Source organism: Lactuca serriola, chromosome 7 (assembly GCF_051521515.1).
Source record: "Lactuca serriola cultivar US96UC23 chromosome 7, Lser_US96UC23_V15, whole genome shotgun sequence".
Lineage (NCBI taxonomy): Eukaryota > Viridiplantae > Streptophyta > Magnoliopsida > Asterales > Asteraceae > Lactuca > Lactuca serriola.
The window spans coordinates 60,470,660-60,489,454 of record NC_136414.1 but is presented as its reverse complement, the minus strand read 5'-3'; the positions used below and the strand labels follow the sequence as shown (position 1 = coordinate 60,489,454).

The window sequence follows — 18,795 nt, the reverse complement described above, 5'->3', positions numbered from 1 at the left end:
GATAATTAAATCCAGTTTTACAAAGGAGTGTTCACAGGTATAATTCTTGATTTCCATCAGGGGCGGATTTAGGGGGGTTCCGGGGTGGCACCGGCAACCCCTAAATTTTCCGACCGCAGTGGAAAAATTTTCGAAATTTTTTAAATTTTTTAATTTTTCTACTATCGTGCAACCTCTAATCTTCTCGTGCAACCCCTACTATGAAATCCTGTGTCCACCCTTGATTTCCATGGTTTGGGTTCATCACTTAAATATGAATTAATATAAATGAAGATTATAATTGATTAATTACATATAATTTTGTATTCCGTTATCCACAAACCAAAAAACGTAAAAAAAAAAAAATCGATAATAAAGTTAAATGTGTTCTATTTATTAATTGATTTTGGAAGCATGAAGTTGAGATGGCCGAGTTGGTCTAAGGCGCCAGATTAAGGTTCTGGTCCGAAAGGGCGTGGGTTCAAATCCCACTCTCAACATATCTTCTTTTAATATTGTTATTTTTACTTTTTGCATATTTTGTCAGTAATCAAAATATATGAGTTATTTATAAATCTAAATTATGTTATAACTCATGTATTACACAGCTAGCTGACTAAATAAAACAAAATTGAAACTTTTATAAAGCATAATATTAATCAAGATTTGAACACAATTAGTTTTAAAGATAGTTAGATGATTTTCGGTAAATATATAATCGTTATTTTAATTTAATATGTAACATAGCATGAAAATACAAGCTAACGTATTTTGATTTTTGTTTTTTTTATATAGATTAATTGCATAAAATGATATAGTTGAAGGAGATTGCAAGGTTGTATGTTGATATGCATATGAGTTATCTAAGCTGACGTTTTCATTTTCATAGACAACATTTTACGACACATTTGGAGATACTACGTGCTGATGACGATTGCACACAATAATAATAACATTAGTAAAATTGACATAAAATCATTAAGAATAATTTTAAACAATTATACCAAATATACCCTTGAATGGGATCAGGTTCAAATAGTTATACCTAAATGTTTACATAATTATACCAAAAATACTCCTGAATTCTATATAATGGTTTACTAATGTTAATTGCTTTTTAAGCCAAACCTTGAGAGAATTTATACTTATTTCTTTCAACTATATATATTTACATATTCTCTCATTTTGATGTGTATATAGTGTCTTGGGAGTGCTCTTCATATCAGAAACCGCATAAAATGTATGTGTATTCCAATATATGATAGGTCCAACAAACTCTACCAACCAACAAAAATATAAAGAAAGCTCGATAACAACTTTAAAATTATAAAGAGTTTGGGTAACCGTTTAAAATGAATATGTAATACGATATAATCGAAATCTAATAATTATTTCTAACAAGACATGTTATAAAGATTATTTTTGGATATATGTTTGCGGTTTCTACATCTAATAATCAAATAATCATAATTTTCTAAGACTTTGGCAAAATTTAATTATTAAGAAGATTAATTATATACTACTAAAAAACATTTTTATATGGTGGTTTAGTAATGTTAATTGCTTTTAAGCCAAACCTTGAGATGATTGATATAGTATGAAGTTGCTATTGCATAACAGATCAGTTACAATTGCTATATTGAAGATGTAAAAAGATATTAGGTTAGATGGAAGCAATCCTCAAGCAACAGGTATATTTTGTTTATCTTTAATTATTGACAAAACTTTTCATACGTATATCTAATATAGCAGGAAGAAGTCTGGATGGAGAGTTCTTGACAAATTTTTATAAACATAAACAAAGTCACATAGAACACACATGAAAACATATAATTTATGTCTAATATAACAGGAAGAAGAAGGTAGAATAGCTAACCTGAATTTAAATTTGTGATATGCAATTGAAACAAGAAGACAGAAGACAGAAGAATGAAGAATAGCATAATGAATGGGCAATACTAAAATCGTTGAGGTATATATTAATGCTTGGTTTTTGAAATTTCGTAAAGAAACTATCGGTTATACACAGGAATGTTTAAATTTGAAATAGATAAGATTTAATCATTTTATTTTCAACAATTGGAATTCAAATAAATTATGTTGATTTTATGAGATAGAAAGAATCAGAATGCAGGAAATATGCTAATTCCATGGATACATTGCCTAAGTTAACGGGATTTACATAGTAAATCAAATTGCATTTAAAAATGTAAAATTATGAAAAACGGTATAAATGTAATTAAGCGGTAACTGAAATGAGCGGGGAAAAAAATATCTGGAGCTTCAAGAGAACGACACGTGTACAAAAGAAGCTTCAAAAAAGTGACACGTGTATAAAAACTATTTTTTTATTAAGATAAGTAAATAGATAAGAAGATGATCTTATTCATTTTAATCTTGAAAAAATATATAAAGGAACCTTGAACCAAATTGTACGACTAGCCAATGAAGACAAAGAAGAATATGGAACCAAGTTGTACAATTAAGACTACAATTTTGTGCATGTCTAGATTAGAACTTAGAAGTGGGAAAACCGGATAAAATTATATGTTTCGGTTTTCACTCTAAGAAGGAAATTGGATTGCATCCAAACCAGTTGAGATATAAGTTGATTTTTCTTTAAAAATACTCCACCCGGTATAAATAAGTCCATTTTGGAAACCAAACATAAACCACTTCAATAATCCATTTGCTTTTTTTTAATAGACACATTGCAACAACTACTTAACTTCAATAAGTATTATTTGTGGGTATAAATATAAACATAAAAAGGACACCAAATATATATATATATATATATATATATATATATATATATATATATATATATATATATATATATATATATATATATATATATATATATATATATATATAAAAAGGAGCGTTCAATCGAGAACATTTTTATTGCGAAAACATTTGAGAACAAAAATTACACTTTAATTTTACAATATGGTATAGATGTAAATAACTTAACAATTGGTTGCAAACATCTGACATTTAAAAAATAAAGGGGGTATAATCGTAATATTGAATAGAAACTAAATTGTGCATACATACATCGTCATAATCCACAATTTACAAAAACCCTCATTTCTCTCTAACATTTCATCAAATTTCAACAATTTTCAACGAAAACGAAGAAAATGTCGTCAAAATCAGAGAAAATGTCATCAAAAGCTTCATCGAAAGGTATCAAAAAGCATATTCCAAGTTTTTTTGCTAAATATCACTCGATTTACATGAATATCGGTTTTTTTTTGCTAAATATCACTCAATTTTCATGATTATCGAGTTTTTCTACTGTTCGTTTTATCAATATATAGGAAGTCGACATTATTCAAAAGTTTTTCTGAAATCAAACCCTAGTTTTTGATGTCGAACAATTTACTAAAGGTTTTCAATTAAATAACACTAAATTTTACGAGTATATCAAGTTTTTCTACTCCTGCTTTGTTCAATATACACGAAATCTGCATTTATTCAAAAGTTATTTCGAACTAAAACACTAGTTACGAGTATATCGAGTTTTTCTACTATTCCTTTGTTTAATATACATGAAATATGCATTTATTCAAAAGCTATTTCGAACTAAAACCTTAGTTACGACTATATCGAACAAGTTATTGAAGGTTTTCTATTTAATAACACTTAGTTTTACAAATATTGACGTTTAATTTCTCGATTTAGTGTTTTGTTATTAATGTATTATGTAAATAAAGTCGGTTTGAACTTGCAGAAAATACTAAAACGTTTGAAAAAAAATCCATAAAGAGGATAGATCCAAAAAACGTGCATGAAGGTGATAAATCATATGTTGTAAATGACTATGCTCAATCATATATGATTTGCTGATGAATTCTTACTTATAATGATCGTGTGCAATCATATATGATTTGTTGATGTTATAATCTCCAAAAAGATTGAATCACATGTGATTACATTTATACATACAAAAAAGATTGAATCACATGTGATCACAATCTATATAAACAATATATTATTTATTTGTTATGACTTGGATTAATCATATATGATTTTCTTATAATACATGTATTTGTACATCTCATAAACCAATAAAGAGCAGCCAACACCTAAAGAAACTAGTACTAAAACATATACAAAAGCAATAACAAGAATACCAACTCAAAATGATAATACTTCAATCATTCAATAATCAGTTGTGTGTAACGACCATAAAATTTCAACCAATTTTAACTTTTCAAAAACAACCCATTTTCTTAATGTTATTACAAAAAGGTTTTCAATACAATTATTATCAGAGTCTTCCCAGAATCACATCATAAAACATAATCATGAGGAGCGGTACGATCACGCATTTGCCTTGCCATGGTCTCTTGAAGAACCTGAAAAACATTAAACCATAACTGTAAGCCCAAAAGCTTAGTGAGATACCCCCAAAATACCAACCACATATACCATACACGCATAACATGTCATATCATATCAGAACACAGAACAACCATGCACTTCGGGTCTACTGTGTGACTGGTCCGCCGCACCGGCCAACAGTCCACCTGGTCCACCCACCGAGTCTAGCCATATACATCGAGTCTGCAGTGTGATTGGTCTGCCCGTACCGGGCCTTCAATCCACCTGGTCCACTCTCTGAGTCTACAGTATGACTGGTCCGCCCGCACCGGGCCTTCAGTCGGCCTGGTCCATTCTCCGAGCCTCGGCACATCTGGTCCACCCTCTCGCGGCCTACTGCCTATCCGGACCGCTCGCTGGGCCTTCGGGACAACCGGTCCACCCTGGGTATGTTGGCCTACAGCACAAAGCAGGACCCGCCTCAACCCAACCCCAGTCCAACAACCATGTGCACATAAACATACAATCATATAACAATTCACAGTCATCAAGCCGATCTAGCAGATCACATATCATCATCCTAACCAGGATACCGACCTAACCGGTCACTAGCATAGCATCATTCTAAATACCAGGATACCGACCTTAATCAGGTCTCTAACATATACCATCCTAGCTACCAGGATGCAAACATATTAAAGCAATAACATAACAACAAATACCCGGATCTCAATCCGATAAAGGGCAGGCCTTGGTGCCTTAGATCCTGTTGATATAGTGAGGATACCTCACCTCGCAACTGCCGAAACTCTGAACTAAAGAAGCAGATTCCCGAATCACCGCCTCACCGAAAATCCCGAACTATCCGAAGAAGCAAAATAACCATTAGACCAAGCACAATATCCTTCCAAGGGTAAATTGACCAATTTACCCTTAACTCAATCCGGCCCATGACTAAGGCCCACAATCAAATTATAAAAGCCCAACACTAGATAAGCTCTCAAGCCCACTAATGGCCCAAAGACCAAAAGTCTGAAGCAAAGCCCAATATTGGCCCAATTTACTAAATTGGGCCCACCTCACCAAATGGGCCTAGACCCATGGTGCATAATAATTAATGAGTCCACAATACTCCATCCATAATGTCCAGTCACGGCCCAAAAATCCAGCAGCCCAATAACAGCCCAATCCCTAAGGCCCAAAATGAAAACCCAACAGAGGGAGTACGCTGGGCGTACCCTCCTTGGTACGCCGGGCGTACAACGCTGATCGCGAAAAGGAAACGGGACACAGACCCACTACGCTAGGCGTATTCTCAGTTACGCCGGGCGTAACTCTACTGAACTACAACTTCCCATAAGATCTTAATGGCTTTAGCTCTTAAGTCCAAACTTCAGATCCATAGACCAAATATGCCTAGGATTCATAAAGTCTCAAACTTTATTACTTGGGACATCCATAAAGCTCTTAATCCAAGGTCTTAATCCATTAAGACCTATCTATAACACATAAGAGACAACCAAAACCCTTGGGACCTTATTTTTCTTACTCAAGACCTCTCTTAAGGTCTAAAAGGACAGCTAATCTCAACCAACTCGAAACATGCATCAAGATGAGGGTTTTTGGGACAAGAATGATGTCAAAACTTCACCACATAAAGATCTACACAATATGATGGTCAAGCAAGAGACTTTATACCTCAAAAGGGCTCCAGAAGATGATGTTATTCCAGATCTAAAAGCTCTAACTTCCCAAGTCCTTCTTTGACAACTCCCTCCTTTCCTCTTCCAAGCTTAAACTTCCAAAATGAGCTTCCCAAGGTCAAGATCTCACAAAAAGGAAGGAAGAGCCGTTCTAGGATTTCTCTGAGGTTGGGGAGACTGATAATGAGGCTAGGGTTTGAGCCATTATGTTCCTTATATAGTGGCTCACCCTCAAATTAGGGTTTAAAGACCCTGGACGTACGCTGGGCGTACGCCCCCACAGACCCGCGTTCATTCACCCAAATACGTTGGGCGTAACCCAGCCTACGCTGGGCGTACTTAGCGTTTCCCATTCTCATACTTGGCCTTCCTTATCAACTTTTCCCATTAAGGGCTATAATCGACAATATCTTCGAAAAGCCGTAACTCCTCTATTCTAAACCCGTTCCCGATGAACTCTATATCCACATCAAGGACCGAAACGCCCTTACTCTTGCTCTCAGGAACCCATACATAGATATTTCAAGAACGGGGCGTTACAATTCTCCCCCACTTAAATTAGGCTTCGTCCTCGAAGCCTGCAGCAGCTCAACTCCAGAACTACTCCCGCAATGCACCACCTGGCATTAACCAGACCAGGTTCCTCAAGACACAACCACCGAAACCCAAAACCCAACTTTCCTTTTCTTGCGGTGTTCTGACCACCGTTCAAACCGGTCACCGGCCTCATCCTCTGATAACCACACTTATCAACTGAATACCCCTCCATGATACATCACTCGCTCCAAAAACACAACAATCTCTCGACTCATACGAGCTAAAAAAAATCCATGAACCACCGGAATTCCCGGTCTGAGCCCAACTTATCCACTCCATGCAGACATGATGAAACATCCTTCAGCCTCAAAGCAACTCCCATGAGTTCTCCACCGCAATCTCATACCCATGCTGGACTGGCTCTAGCATCTTCGGGTTGGGAAAACCCGATACACTGACGACACCTCCAAACATCCCCCAGGATGAATTTCAACCACATAAATCAAAATCAGACTGGAAATCCAAGATTTCATCCCTGCATTCCTTCCGAGTCTCAGCAAACATCCATCCCGAATGTGACTCCATACCACAGCCGCCGACACACTGCTCATCAACCATGATTGGAACACCCCAATCATAATTCTGCACTACTGCTTTCACTTCCGTGAACTTACACTCCCTCTCGGAGCTACATTACTTTCCTTTCCCTTACCAAGAAAATCCACTTGGCTGCCTTGACACTACCACAAGTGCCACGGTGCTCACTCAATACTACACCATTCTCTTATAGCATAACCGCTATCCTATGCACCACACATGCTCTGGATCCGCCCGCAAGGACTCTCAAGTCTATGCTCTACCTTCCACCCACCATGATCAAAACCCGGGTCTAGACCTTCTAACGCTAATACATCGCGACATACTCAATCCATTTCCTCGTACCGATCTATAAACACATGCAGAGTCTTCAGCATGACTGGACCGCCTTACCAGGCCTTCAGCCAATCTGGACCACTCTCAGAACCTTCAGCAGATCTGGACCGCCCTCCAGGGCCTTCGGCCTGGCTGGACCATTCTCCGAGCCTTCGGCCTGACCGGTACGCCTACCGGCCTTTAGTCTATCAGGACCGCTCAACTAGCATTCATCATTCCGAGTTATCCATCCGGGAAACTCTCCCATGCATATTGTTCTAGCCCTCTAGGGGTTCCGAACTCTATCTCCTTCCTACATACTCAATCCCGGCCCGACTCCAGGCCTTCCACAATCAATCACCCTAGGTCTGTATCCCGCCCTACACGCCTGCCACTTACTCATACCAGCCTACGCCATTGGCTGACAGAAACACTGCTGAATCTCAAGAAGCTAAACAACCTCTCGTGTTCATCGATCTTCCGGAGAATTCTCCAATTCTCCCCCACTTAGAGCACTGACTATCGACAACCAGTCGCCATCACCGACCTCCCTCAACAACCCTACACAACACAAACACTTACACGCGAACTGATTCCCACTAGCACGAGCAAGCTTCACAAAATCACATATCAACACTGATCATCCCGGGATCGAAAGAAACTCGATATTCAGCTAACCACTCCTCAGACTGCAGATGCTACCCGACATTCAGACCAAACGCCAGATTTCCACTAATAACCCTCAAAGAACAACGAATACCATACCGAAAACCACACAACGAGACTAGCCGATAAACAATATTCCACAATAATCAAAAGATAACAAGACATCAAGAAAGAAACATACTCGCAGCTGCATCCGGCACTGCCCTGACCTCCTCTGCTATAAGCTGAAAAGCACGACCCTGAGCCCTTGGGGGCTCCGCTCCACCCTGACCTCCACCCGTGATCCTCAATGTGGCCGGTGCTGGAGCCTGCACCGGTTCTGTAGCAAGTTGTGGACAGTTGACCCTCAAGTGCCCAACCTGATGACAATGATAACAAATCCTCAAATCCCGACCTGGGGCTACCTGCCGACAATCCCTATCATAGTGCCCCTCCTTTCCGCACTTGCGGCATGCACCACCGGACCTACAAACTCCGGTGTGACTCTTCCCATACTTCCTACAAGTGTGACTGCTCTGATCTCCCAATCTAGAATCAACGGTCTTGGACCGTTTCGGCGTCGGCTGCAACTGCACCGGAGCCTGCCTCAGCTCTCGCAACTGCAACTCAATCTCCAACTCACACCGCCTGGCAGCCTCCTGCAACTCCAAAAAGGTCTCGCACCTTTGTGTAGACACAAACTGTCTGATATCCCTCTTGAGCATACTCAGGTATCGGGACATCTGAGCCTACTCCGAAGCGAACTCAGGGTAAAACATCACCCTCTCAGTGAACATCCTGGTGATCTCCGTCACCGACTCCGAATCCTGCTTCAGCTCAAGGAACTCATGAGCCAATCTCTCCCTCTCAACCCGCGGAACATAACGAGTGTTGGACATCTCTCAGAACTGATCCCATGAAACCGCAGCCCTCTGCGCATCCGAATATGACCCCGTGGTGAATCTCCACCAATCCTTCGCCCCGAGCCTCAACAGGTTCAGAGCACACCTCACCCTCTGATCAGCAGGGCACGAACACGTGAAGAAACACCCCTCCACGTCCGACAACCATCTCATAGCAACAATCGGGTCCTGAACTCCATCAAAGGTAGGAGGTTTCGTATTATCGAAGTCCTGATACTGGAAACCTCTACCAGCTCCTCCCCCTGCCGCTGCTACAACTGCCGTAGCCGCCGCGGCAGCCGTCTCTGTGAGAGCTGCATAGTGCTCATCAAAATACTCAATCATGGCGGTCTTGATCGACCCAAACAGTTCCGACAACTCGGCCCGGAACAACGCAGCAACCTCATCATGTAGGATCTCACGAATCCTAGCGTCCAACTCTCCTGTGCTCATCTGACCAATAACCTCGGGCGGTACCGACCCGCCCTGACCTCCCTCTCCGGCTCCCAATCCTGATCCGGATCCGCTCCCAGCGTGCCTTGTGACCACCATACTGAAAAAACACCACAAGATCTCAAACACTTCCCACTATCCCGGGAACCAACTCCCAACCCAACGCTAGGCTAGCAGGCATCATAAATCAGGCAACATTATCATGAAATCCTGAAGATCTCTAGCCTAATACTAGAATGTTGTTCTATCAAAGCTCAAAAACAAATATCATGTATGGTATTTTGGGGTTACTTACTGGCTTCGGCTGATCGTACCTCCGCGTCCTCCTTTTACTCATTTTGAAAACCATTTTAAATTCTCTTTTAAAAACTCTCCCTGATTTGAGACTGGATTCACACGAATGTTCCTCCAATTCACTCAAACCAAGGCTCCGATACCAACTTGTAACGACCATAAAATTTCAACCAATTTTAACTTTTCAAAAACAACCCATTTTCTTAATGTTATTACAAAAAGGTTTTCAATACAATTATTATCAGAGTCTTCCCAGAATCACATCATAAAACATAATCATGAGGAGCGGTACGATCATGCCTTTGCCTTGCCACGATCTCCTGAAGAACCAAAAAAACATTAAACCACAACTGTAAGCCCAAAAGCTTAGTGAGATACCCCCAAAATACCAACCACATATACCATACACGCATAACATGCCATATCATATCAGAACACAGAACAGCCATGCACTTCGGGTCTACTGTGTGACTGGTCCGCCGCACCGGCCAACAGTCCACCTAGTCCACCCTCCAAGTCTAGCCATATACATCGAGTCTGCAGTGTGATTGGTCCGCCCGCACCAGGCCTTCAATCCACCTGGTCCACTCTCTGAGTATACAGTATGACTGGTCCGCCCGCACCGGGCCTTCAGTCGGCCTGGTCCACTCTCCGAGCCTCGGCACGTCTGGTCCGCCCTCTCGGGGCCTACAGCCTATCCGGACCGCTCACTGGGCCTTCGGGACAATCGGTCCGCCCTGGGTATGTTGGCCTACAGCACAAAGCAGGACCCGCCTCAACCCAACCCCAGTCCAACAACCATGTGCACATAAACATACAATCATATAACAATTCTCAGTCATCAAGCCGATCTAGCAGATCACATATCATCATCCTAACCAGGATACCGACCTAACCGGTCATTAGCATAGCATCATTCTAAATACCAGGATACCGACCTTAACCAGGTCTCTAACATATACCATCCTAGCTACCAGGATGCAAACATATCAAAGCAATAACATAACAACAAATACCCGGATCTCAATCCGATAAAGGGCCGGCCTTGGTGCCTTAGACCCTGTTGATATAGTGAGGATAACTCACCTCACAACTGCCGAAACTCTGAACTAAAGAAGCAGATTCCCGAATCACCGCCTCACCGAAAATCCCGAACTATCCGAAGAAGCAAAATAACCATTAGACCAAGCACAATATCCTTCCAAGGGTAAATTGACCAATTTACCCTTAACTAAATCCGGCCCATGACTAAGGCCCACAATCAAATTATAAAAGGCCCAACACTAGATAAGCTTTCAAGCCCACTAATGGCCCAAAGACCAAAAGTCCGAAGCAAAGCCCAATATTGGCCCAATTTACTAAATTGGGCCCACCTCACCAAATGGGCCTAGACCCATGGTGCATAATAATTAATGAGTCCACAATACTCCATCCATAATGTCCAGTCACGGCCCAAAAATCCAGCAGCCCAATAACAGCCCAATCCCTAAGGCCCAAAATGAAAACCCAACAGAGGGAGTACGCTGGGCGTACCCTCCTTGGTACGCCGGGCGTACAACGCTGATCGCGAAAAGGAAACGGGACACAGACCCACTACGCTAGGCGTATTCTCAGTTACGCCGGGCGTAACTTTGCTGAACTACAACTTCCCATAAGATCTTAATGGCTTTAGCTCTTAAGTCCAAACTTCAGATCCATAGACCAAATATGCCTAGGATTCATAAAGTCTCAAACTTTATTACTTGGGACATCCATAAAGCTCTTAATCCATGGTCTTAATCCATTAAGACCTATCTATAACACATAAGAGACAACCAAAACCCTTGGGACCTCATTTTTCTTACTCAAGACCTCTCTTAAGGTCTAAAAGGACAGCTAATCTCAACCAACTCGAAACATGCATCAAGATGAGGGTTTTTGGGACAAGAATGATGTCAAAACTTCACCACATAAAGATCTACACAATATGATGGTCAAGCAAGAGACTTTATACCTCAAAAGGGCTCCAAAAGATGATGTTATTCCAGATCTAAAAGCTCTAACTTCCCAAGCCCTTTTTTGACAACTCCCTCCTTTCCTCTTCCAAGCTTAAACTTCCAAAATGAGCTTCCCAAGGTCAAGATCTCACAAAAAGGAAGGAAGAGGCGTTCTAGGGTTTCTCTGAGGTTGGGGAGACTGATAATGAGGCTAGGGTTTGAGCCATTATGTTCCTTATATAGTGGCTCACCCTCAAATTAGGGTTTAAAGACCCTGGACGTACACTGGGCGTACGCCCCCACAGACCCGCGTTCATTCACCCAAATATGTTGGGCGTAACCCAGCCTACGCTAGGCGTACTCAGTGTGTCCCATTCTCATACTTGGCCTTCCTTATCAACTTTTCCCATTAAGGGCTATAATCGACAATATCTTCGAAACACCGTAACTCCTCTATTCTAAACCCGTTCCCGATGAACTCTATATCCACATCAAGGACCGAAACGCCCTTACTCTTGCTCTCAGGAACCCATACGTAGATATTTCAAGAACGGGGCATTACATTGTGATTCATATATTTTATGTGTAAAATCAAATATGATTTTCTAATTATATTTGTATATTTTTTCAGAACAAAACAATGAAAAGCCTACACAGAAAAACCTACCAAAAGAAAAATAACAAGAAAATCACCAACAAAGATATTTGAAAAAGGTATATTTCAATTACAAATGATTATAAAACAAAAAAAAAACACTCTATTATTAATCACATATGATTGATATCTTTTATGTACCAAAACAGATTCAATAACATGTGATTAATATATGTTATTAATACTATATGTACACAAAAGATATTTAATCACATGTGATTAAAGATGAGTTTGTGATTTTCTTATTATATATGTATTTTTATATCTCATAAAATCCTAAACAAAAGGAGAAAAAAGGAAAAATAATGAGAGAGTAGCAGCAGAAACATAGAGAAGAACAAAAGAAAAAGAATGAGAAAGGTATAATTCAATCGAATATGATTATACATATAAACATAACACACTCTTTTTTAATCAAATGTGATTACAATCTTTTATATATACAAAATATATACAATCAAATGCGATTAACATCTATCAAATAACAATGTATGTTTTATTATAATAAAATTGTTTTATACGTTTTGATTTATATCTATATTTATGTGCTTCATAAAAATCTAAAGGAAAAAGGAATCATTGAAGAAGAAACAACAGAAAAAAGGTCAAAACAAAAACAGGACAAATGTACAACTCAATCACATGCGATTATAATCAATTTTAAAAACTTTATTATTGATTTGTTTGCACATGTGATTTTCATTACAACTATCATACCATTCGAAGAAAAAACCAAGTCAAAAAAGAGAAAATTTGTAGCTTTAAAAAGAGAAAAACAAATTGTTGATGAAAGTGAAGACTCTGACTTCGAAAAATGGGATAAAAGAGGAAGAAAGAAGAAAATAATGAAAAAGCATTTTGACACGATCATAAACAGGTATATTTTATGTGATTACCATCTTTAATATATTCTTTTTTAAATCACATATGATTAACATATGGTATGATAAAAAAAATCATTTATATATACAAAAGACAATAATCACATGTGATTATATTTATTGTGTTTTTCAATTAAATACCATTTGATTTAAAATATCAAACGTATATAATAACATATGATTCTGATAATCCTATATATATATATATATATATATATATATATATATATATATATATATATATATATATATATAAAACAAAAATTACATGTGATTATATTTCATGTGTTTTTTTAGTTAAATAACATGTGATTTAAATATCACAAAAACATAATCACATACGATTTCGATAATCTTTTATATATACAAAACACACAAATCACATGTGATTATATTTCCTGTGTTGTTCTGGTAAATCACACATCATTCAAAATATCACACATATATACTAAGTTCATTAATTATTATAATCACATATGAATTTAAATAATTATTTGTTGTATTTGATTATAAGTGTTCCCCTGGAGCATTGTTATCTGTAAGGCAAAATATATAGAATAAAAAATATCATTTATTTTTTTCCACTAAGCCAAAATATATAGATCTCTTAATTTTCCAATTGTCATTTGTCCTTAAAATTTGAAAAATACTATGTCTGATCTAGTTTGGAATAATCATTTTAAACATCTTAACAATAGTTTTAAAACCATCTGAGAAAAAATGTGCGGAAACTATCCCTAAAATTCCAATTCTTTCAACAAGCAAAAGCAGGTTGTCAAAACGTGTCTATGATGGCATTACAATCAATACAAAAGACCAAGTATTATAATATAGTACTATTTCAAACACCTAAAAGTCAACTAAAGTTTCTCATCACCAACTTTATACCTCCAAAATACACTATTAAAACCAAAGGGTTTCTATTGCCCTCCATTTGTAAGGTTGAGGTTTCCAGTCTCGTCGTAGACATATGTGAAATTAGGTGTTAACTTATGAGTAAATTAGATTTGTCGGTTAAAATAATGCACTATTAAAACGGGTACTACCCTGATGACAAATCAAAATAGTGTATTATGCTTGAATTGTATAAATGATAATAAATCAACATTATAATAAATGTTAGACATTATAATAAAATTGTATAAATGAACACAAATTCTATATCGAAGGTAAAAACCCCATCCTTCGTCATAACACTTCGTTATAATTGGCAAACTTCATTTTTGAGGAAAATTTCATTACAATTGGCAAACTTCATTTTTGAGAAAAGACATTGCAGATGGATATATACACTATTATAATATCATAAACTTTGTAAAGTTATGTAAAAAAGATTAAAAAATGTATTAAAAAATGCAATATAGAACTGGGAAGAATGCCAAAAAAATCCACATCATTCACAAATTTAATGCCCCTCAAATCACATCATACGTGACTCCAAATGTCAAACTCCAAGGGAAGGATGTTAAACGAAGCATGCATATAAAATATCACTTTACACAATGCATTCACACAGAAGCTTCAATTTCTAAAAACTAAATTACATGTGAACCATTACACAATTCAGAACTTAAAGATCCCAACATGCACATGAAGGAGTTTTAGAATGTCATTCACAGTTTTTTGTACTTACCTAGTGTTGGATTAGTGTCTAAGTCCATAACTATATTTGGTATGTACTTGACCCGGTTGTGCATGGTCTTTTTGGGTTGTCTTCACCAAAGCAACTTGACAGGATGATTTATGGAGAGAGAGAGAGAGAGAGAGAGAAAGGATATTATGGTTTATTAATATATTATATGAATAATATATTAAAATAGAAATCATATTAGTTAGTTAATATTAATCAAGAATTAATTAAGAAATTAATTTTGTGATTAAAAGAGATTAATTTAACTAAGGGGATTGGAATTGTCAATTATAAGATAATTGGATTTGGGCTGTGAATCCTCATGGACATAAAGGGGGCGAAATTAGGGTGGAAGCCCACCTTGAAATCGTCCAAGCCTTATTCCAGAAGGTTCCTTGGACTGCTTAAGGCCTAAGCTGTCCAATTAGGGTTTTTGTTGAAACCCTAGCAGCTCAAGTATATAAGGAACCCAGGGCTTCAGTTTTCGACCACCAGAAGAAACCCTAGTGTTACTATAGCCGAAATTGTGCCTCCTCCTCCTCTCTTCTACATCATCTTCTTGTGTTGGTGTTTGTAATCCATTAGAGGTATTACATTTGTGATACTAAGCTCTTGAAGATTGAAGATTCTTGCTACTATCAAGAGGTAATCATCTAAACTTGTGTATTTGATATTCAATTAGTTTTATAGTATGCTAGATTAGGGTTTATAAGCTTTGAATGAATTGAATGTACAATAGACAAACCTAGATCCAAAGCTTTAGGGTTTTCCATGTGCACATAGGATGTTCTTTCACTCAAAACCCATCAGTTGTATCAGAGCCTTACTTGGTTTCTATTGTATTTGATGCATTGTATGTTTGTCCTTTGCTTAAAGTCGTTTTTCTAGCCTTCTGCCTGACAGAATCGTCGAGTCCTAAAGTGAACTCGCCGAGTCAGATGAACTCGACGAGTCGAAAAGGGAACTCGGCGAGTCGGGCTGTCACACAAAGGGAATTTTGGGATTTTTGCTTATTTTGACTTGTGATAATTACCATAATTGTTTCTAATTGATAAAATATGAATTTTATTGATTCCTTATGATTATCTTTGTCAAAATAAAAGATTTTTTGTCATTTAATTAGATAATTATTGCCTTATTTGATAAATATTAATTATTTGAATTATTTGATCAGTTATCTTGCATGAAATTGGATTAGATCAAAATTAGATAATCACCAAAATTAATTGTTTAAGTGTTTATTTGAATTTTGATCTAGATAGTTTTGAAATGTTCAAAACTTTCCCTCAAGTTTTGGAATTTAATTTTTTTGATTAAAAGTTTAATTTTAAATAAAAAATTCCAAACGCTAGAATTTTATAAGTTTAAAATTCACCCTATACTATTATAATATTATAAGAATAATTATTATATATGTATAAGATAAATGCTAGTCTTACCGTTAGTAGGTCTCATTCACGAAGCCGATCTATATAGGGGGTATAAAGTTATGGCCTATAAAATGGTCGTTTAATGGGTGTCCACTCTCACCCACAACTTCCTTAATTGGTGGAGGGTCGTTAGCCGAATGGGTAGGATAAGGAAACTAATTCATCATTGAAAGTATAATGATTAATAAAGTAACTAAATGTTTATTATAAAATTCTCAATCTTAGTTACTTTAGGAAAAATGTAAATTTGATGTTATTCCATGAAATTACACTTTGTACCCTTGCTAAGACGTTAGTGGAGCGTGTGTGGTTAATCGGCACCCTAATTTGGCTCTATGAAAAGGTGGCAAAAGGTGACTCGATGTTTTTCATAGATCAATGGAGTGTGTGTAGCAAACCGGCACATTGATTAGGTGACTGTAACATTGGCGACACCATGTACATTTGCATGGTTATTCACACCTTGTTTGTGATCCTTGGTATCCCAGTCACAAACTTGAAGGGCATATCGAGATTTAAACATGCCATTGAAAAGTTCAATGAATCTCAAAAGATCTAGGAGTTTTCAATACATTTAAAACTTAATTTCTTTTTTGTTTTTCATGGTGGAAGTTTAGTGAATCGTCATTCACTTACCTTCAAATTATTTGTTGTTTAGATTACAGCATCTGTGACATCCCCATTTTCACGGCCAGAAAACACCGATTTTCGTTTATGCTTTAAAAAAATCAGAGTACCTCTTTTAATAAAAATGTTGCGGATTTTGTTCCCAGTAAAACATGATAAATACGTTATCAAAGCATTTCTGAAGAAATGTATTTTTATTCATTTTAAAACATTTGGGATGTCATCGTCAATACATAAACATAAGCATAAACAGAACTTACATTCATTATCACTAGTGATTTACAACTCCTTAATCTCTCAGTGTAATGTGACATCATAACAACACCTGTGACATAAATAAACTGAGTAGGTCAGGTTGGGAAACTTGGTGAGTACATAGGGTTTTCAAGCCACAATAATATAATTATTATGTTTAAACAATCAGGCAATCAACCCAATTACCCATCCTCATTATCTTCTTTACTCTTAAGGATCTATTCTAAGAGTCATCTATCATGCATTCGTTTATTCCGAGGTCCCTTGCTTCCAGGATTATAGGACTGGAACTAAATCCATAGTTGTCAATGCTTGTTCGTAAAGCACTAATTCCATAGCTGCTATAGTTTATTCATCTGGTATTAAATCCATAGCTACTAGTGTTTATCTAATAGGTACTAAGTCCATAGCTACCAATTCCTAACAGGTACAAAGTCCATAGCTACCAGTGTTTGTCCAATAGGCACTAAGTCCATAGTTGTCGATGTTATTTATTAGGCACTAAGTCTATAGCTGCCAATGTTTACTCACATCATCTTTTATCTCTCATCATTCATCTACCCATGTCATACCCAACATATTTGTATATATAAAATACGTATACAGTTTAAATCATTTAAAACATTTATTAAAAAAACGTTCATCCGGCATAGACAGCAAGTATTCAGATAATATGCACACATAGCACGTAGTTTATATAAAATACTTCATATCTGTGTGTAAGATGAAAGTAATTATGCACTCACCTGATACGGTGGTGACTCGGTCCTCGGACAGTACTTCGTAACTCTTAAAACAATTTTCCTCGACAAAACCTAGTATCAATACCACTAGGGTTTAGTCTAACGTTAACCGCGACTAATTAATAGTCTAGCTATTATTATTATTATATAAGCGTTAAAAACACTCTATATAACTCATAATAATAGCTCAAATAATTATTTTAAGGTCCTAATAATGTTACTATAATTAATTAGAAGCTATATTAAAAATTGCATAGGCGTAGTTCACTTACAGCGGGTTTTAAAGAAAACCGGGCTTCGCTTGGAGCAACGTTTCGAAACCGAAAGACCCTTTTTCTCGGGACTCCGGGAGCCTCGGGGCTTCCCTCGGGTGCTAGGGGTTATACCTAGGGTTTAGGGGGGGTTTGGAACTCTAGAGAGAGAAAGATCTTAGAGAGAGTGTGTGAAGAAAGGTGTGAAAAACTCGGAACCCTTCGCATCTATTTATAGGGGCCAGCAGCCTCGGTTACGCTAGGCGTCCAGCAGTCAACGCAGGGTGTAGGCTTTGGATAAGGATGCCAGGCGGATCCAACTGTCTCGCATTCGGAAAGGATAAGAACCGAAGTACGTTGCACGTACTTGGCCTCAGACGCGAGGCGTAGCGAGGGGCGACGTGTCTTCCTCTGATGCGATACTCCGCTCAGCGATGGACGGCTCTGATGCTGCCACGTCATCATCTTTGCACCAGCTTCACAAATTCAAGTGCAAACTTTAAAAATCCGTAACTATTACGTACGAGATCTGTTTTTAAAGTTCTTTATATCCACGCGTAGGCGGGAACGTACTCTACAACTTTCGTTTA

General features: G+C 37.5%; 1 non-coding gene across 1 annotated transcript; it reads left to right on the top strand.

The window, feature by feature from the left end:
• The first annotated feature begins 398 nt into the window (after positions 1–398).
• TRNAL-AAG (transfer RNA leucine (anticodon AAG)) lies at positions 399–479 on the top strand. The gene has a single exon. It is a non-coding gene; the product is annotated as a tRNA-Leu (tRNA).
• The last annotated feature ends 18,316 nt before the right edge of the window (positions 480–18,795 follow it).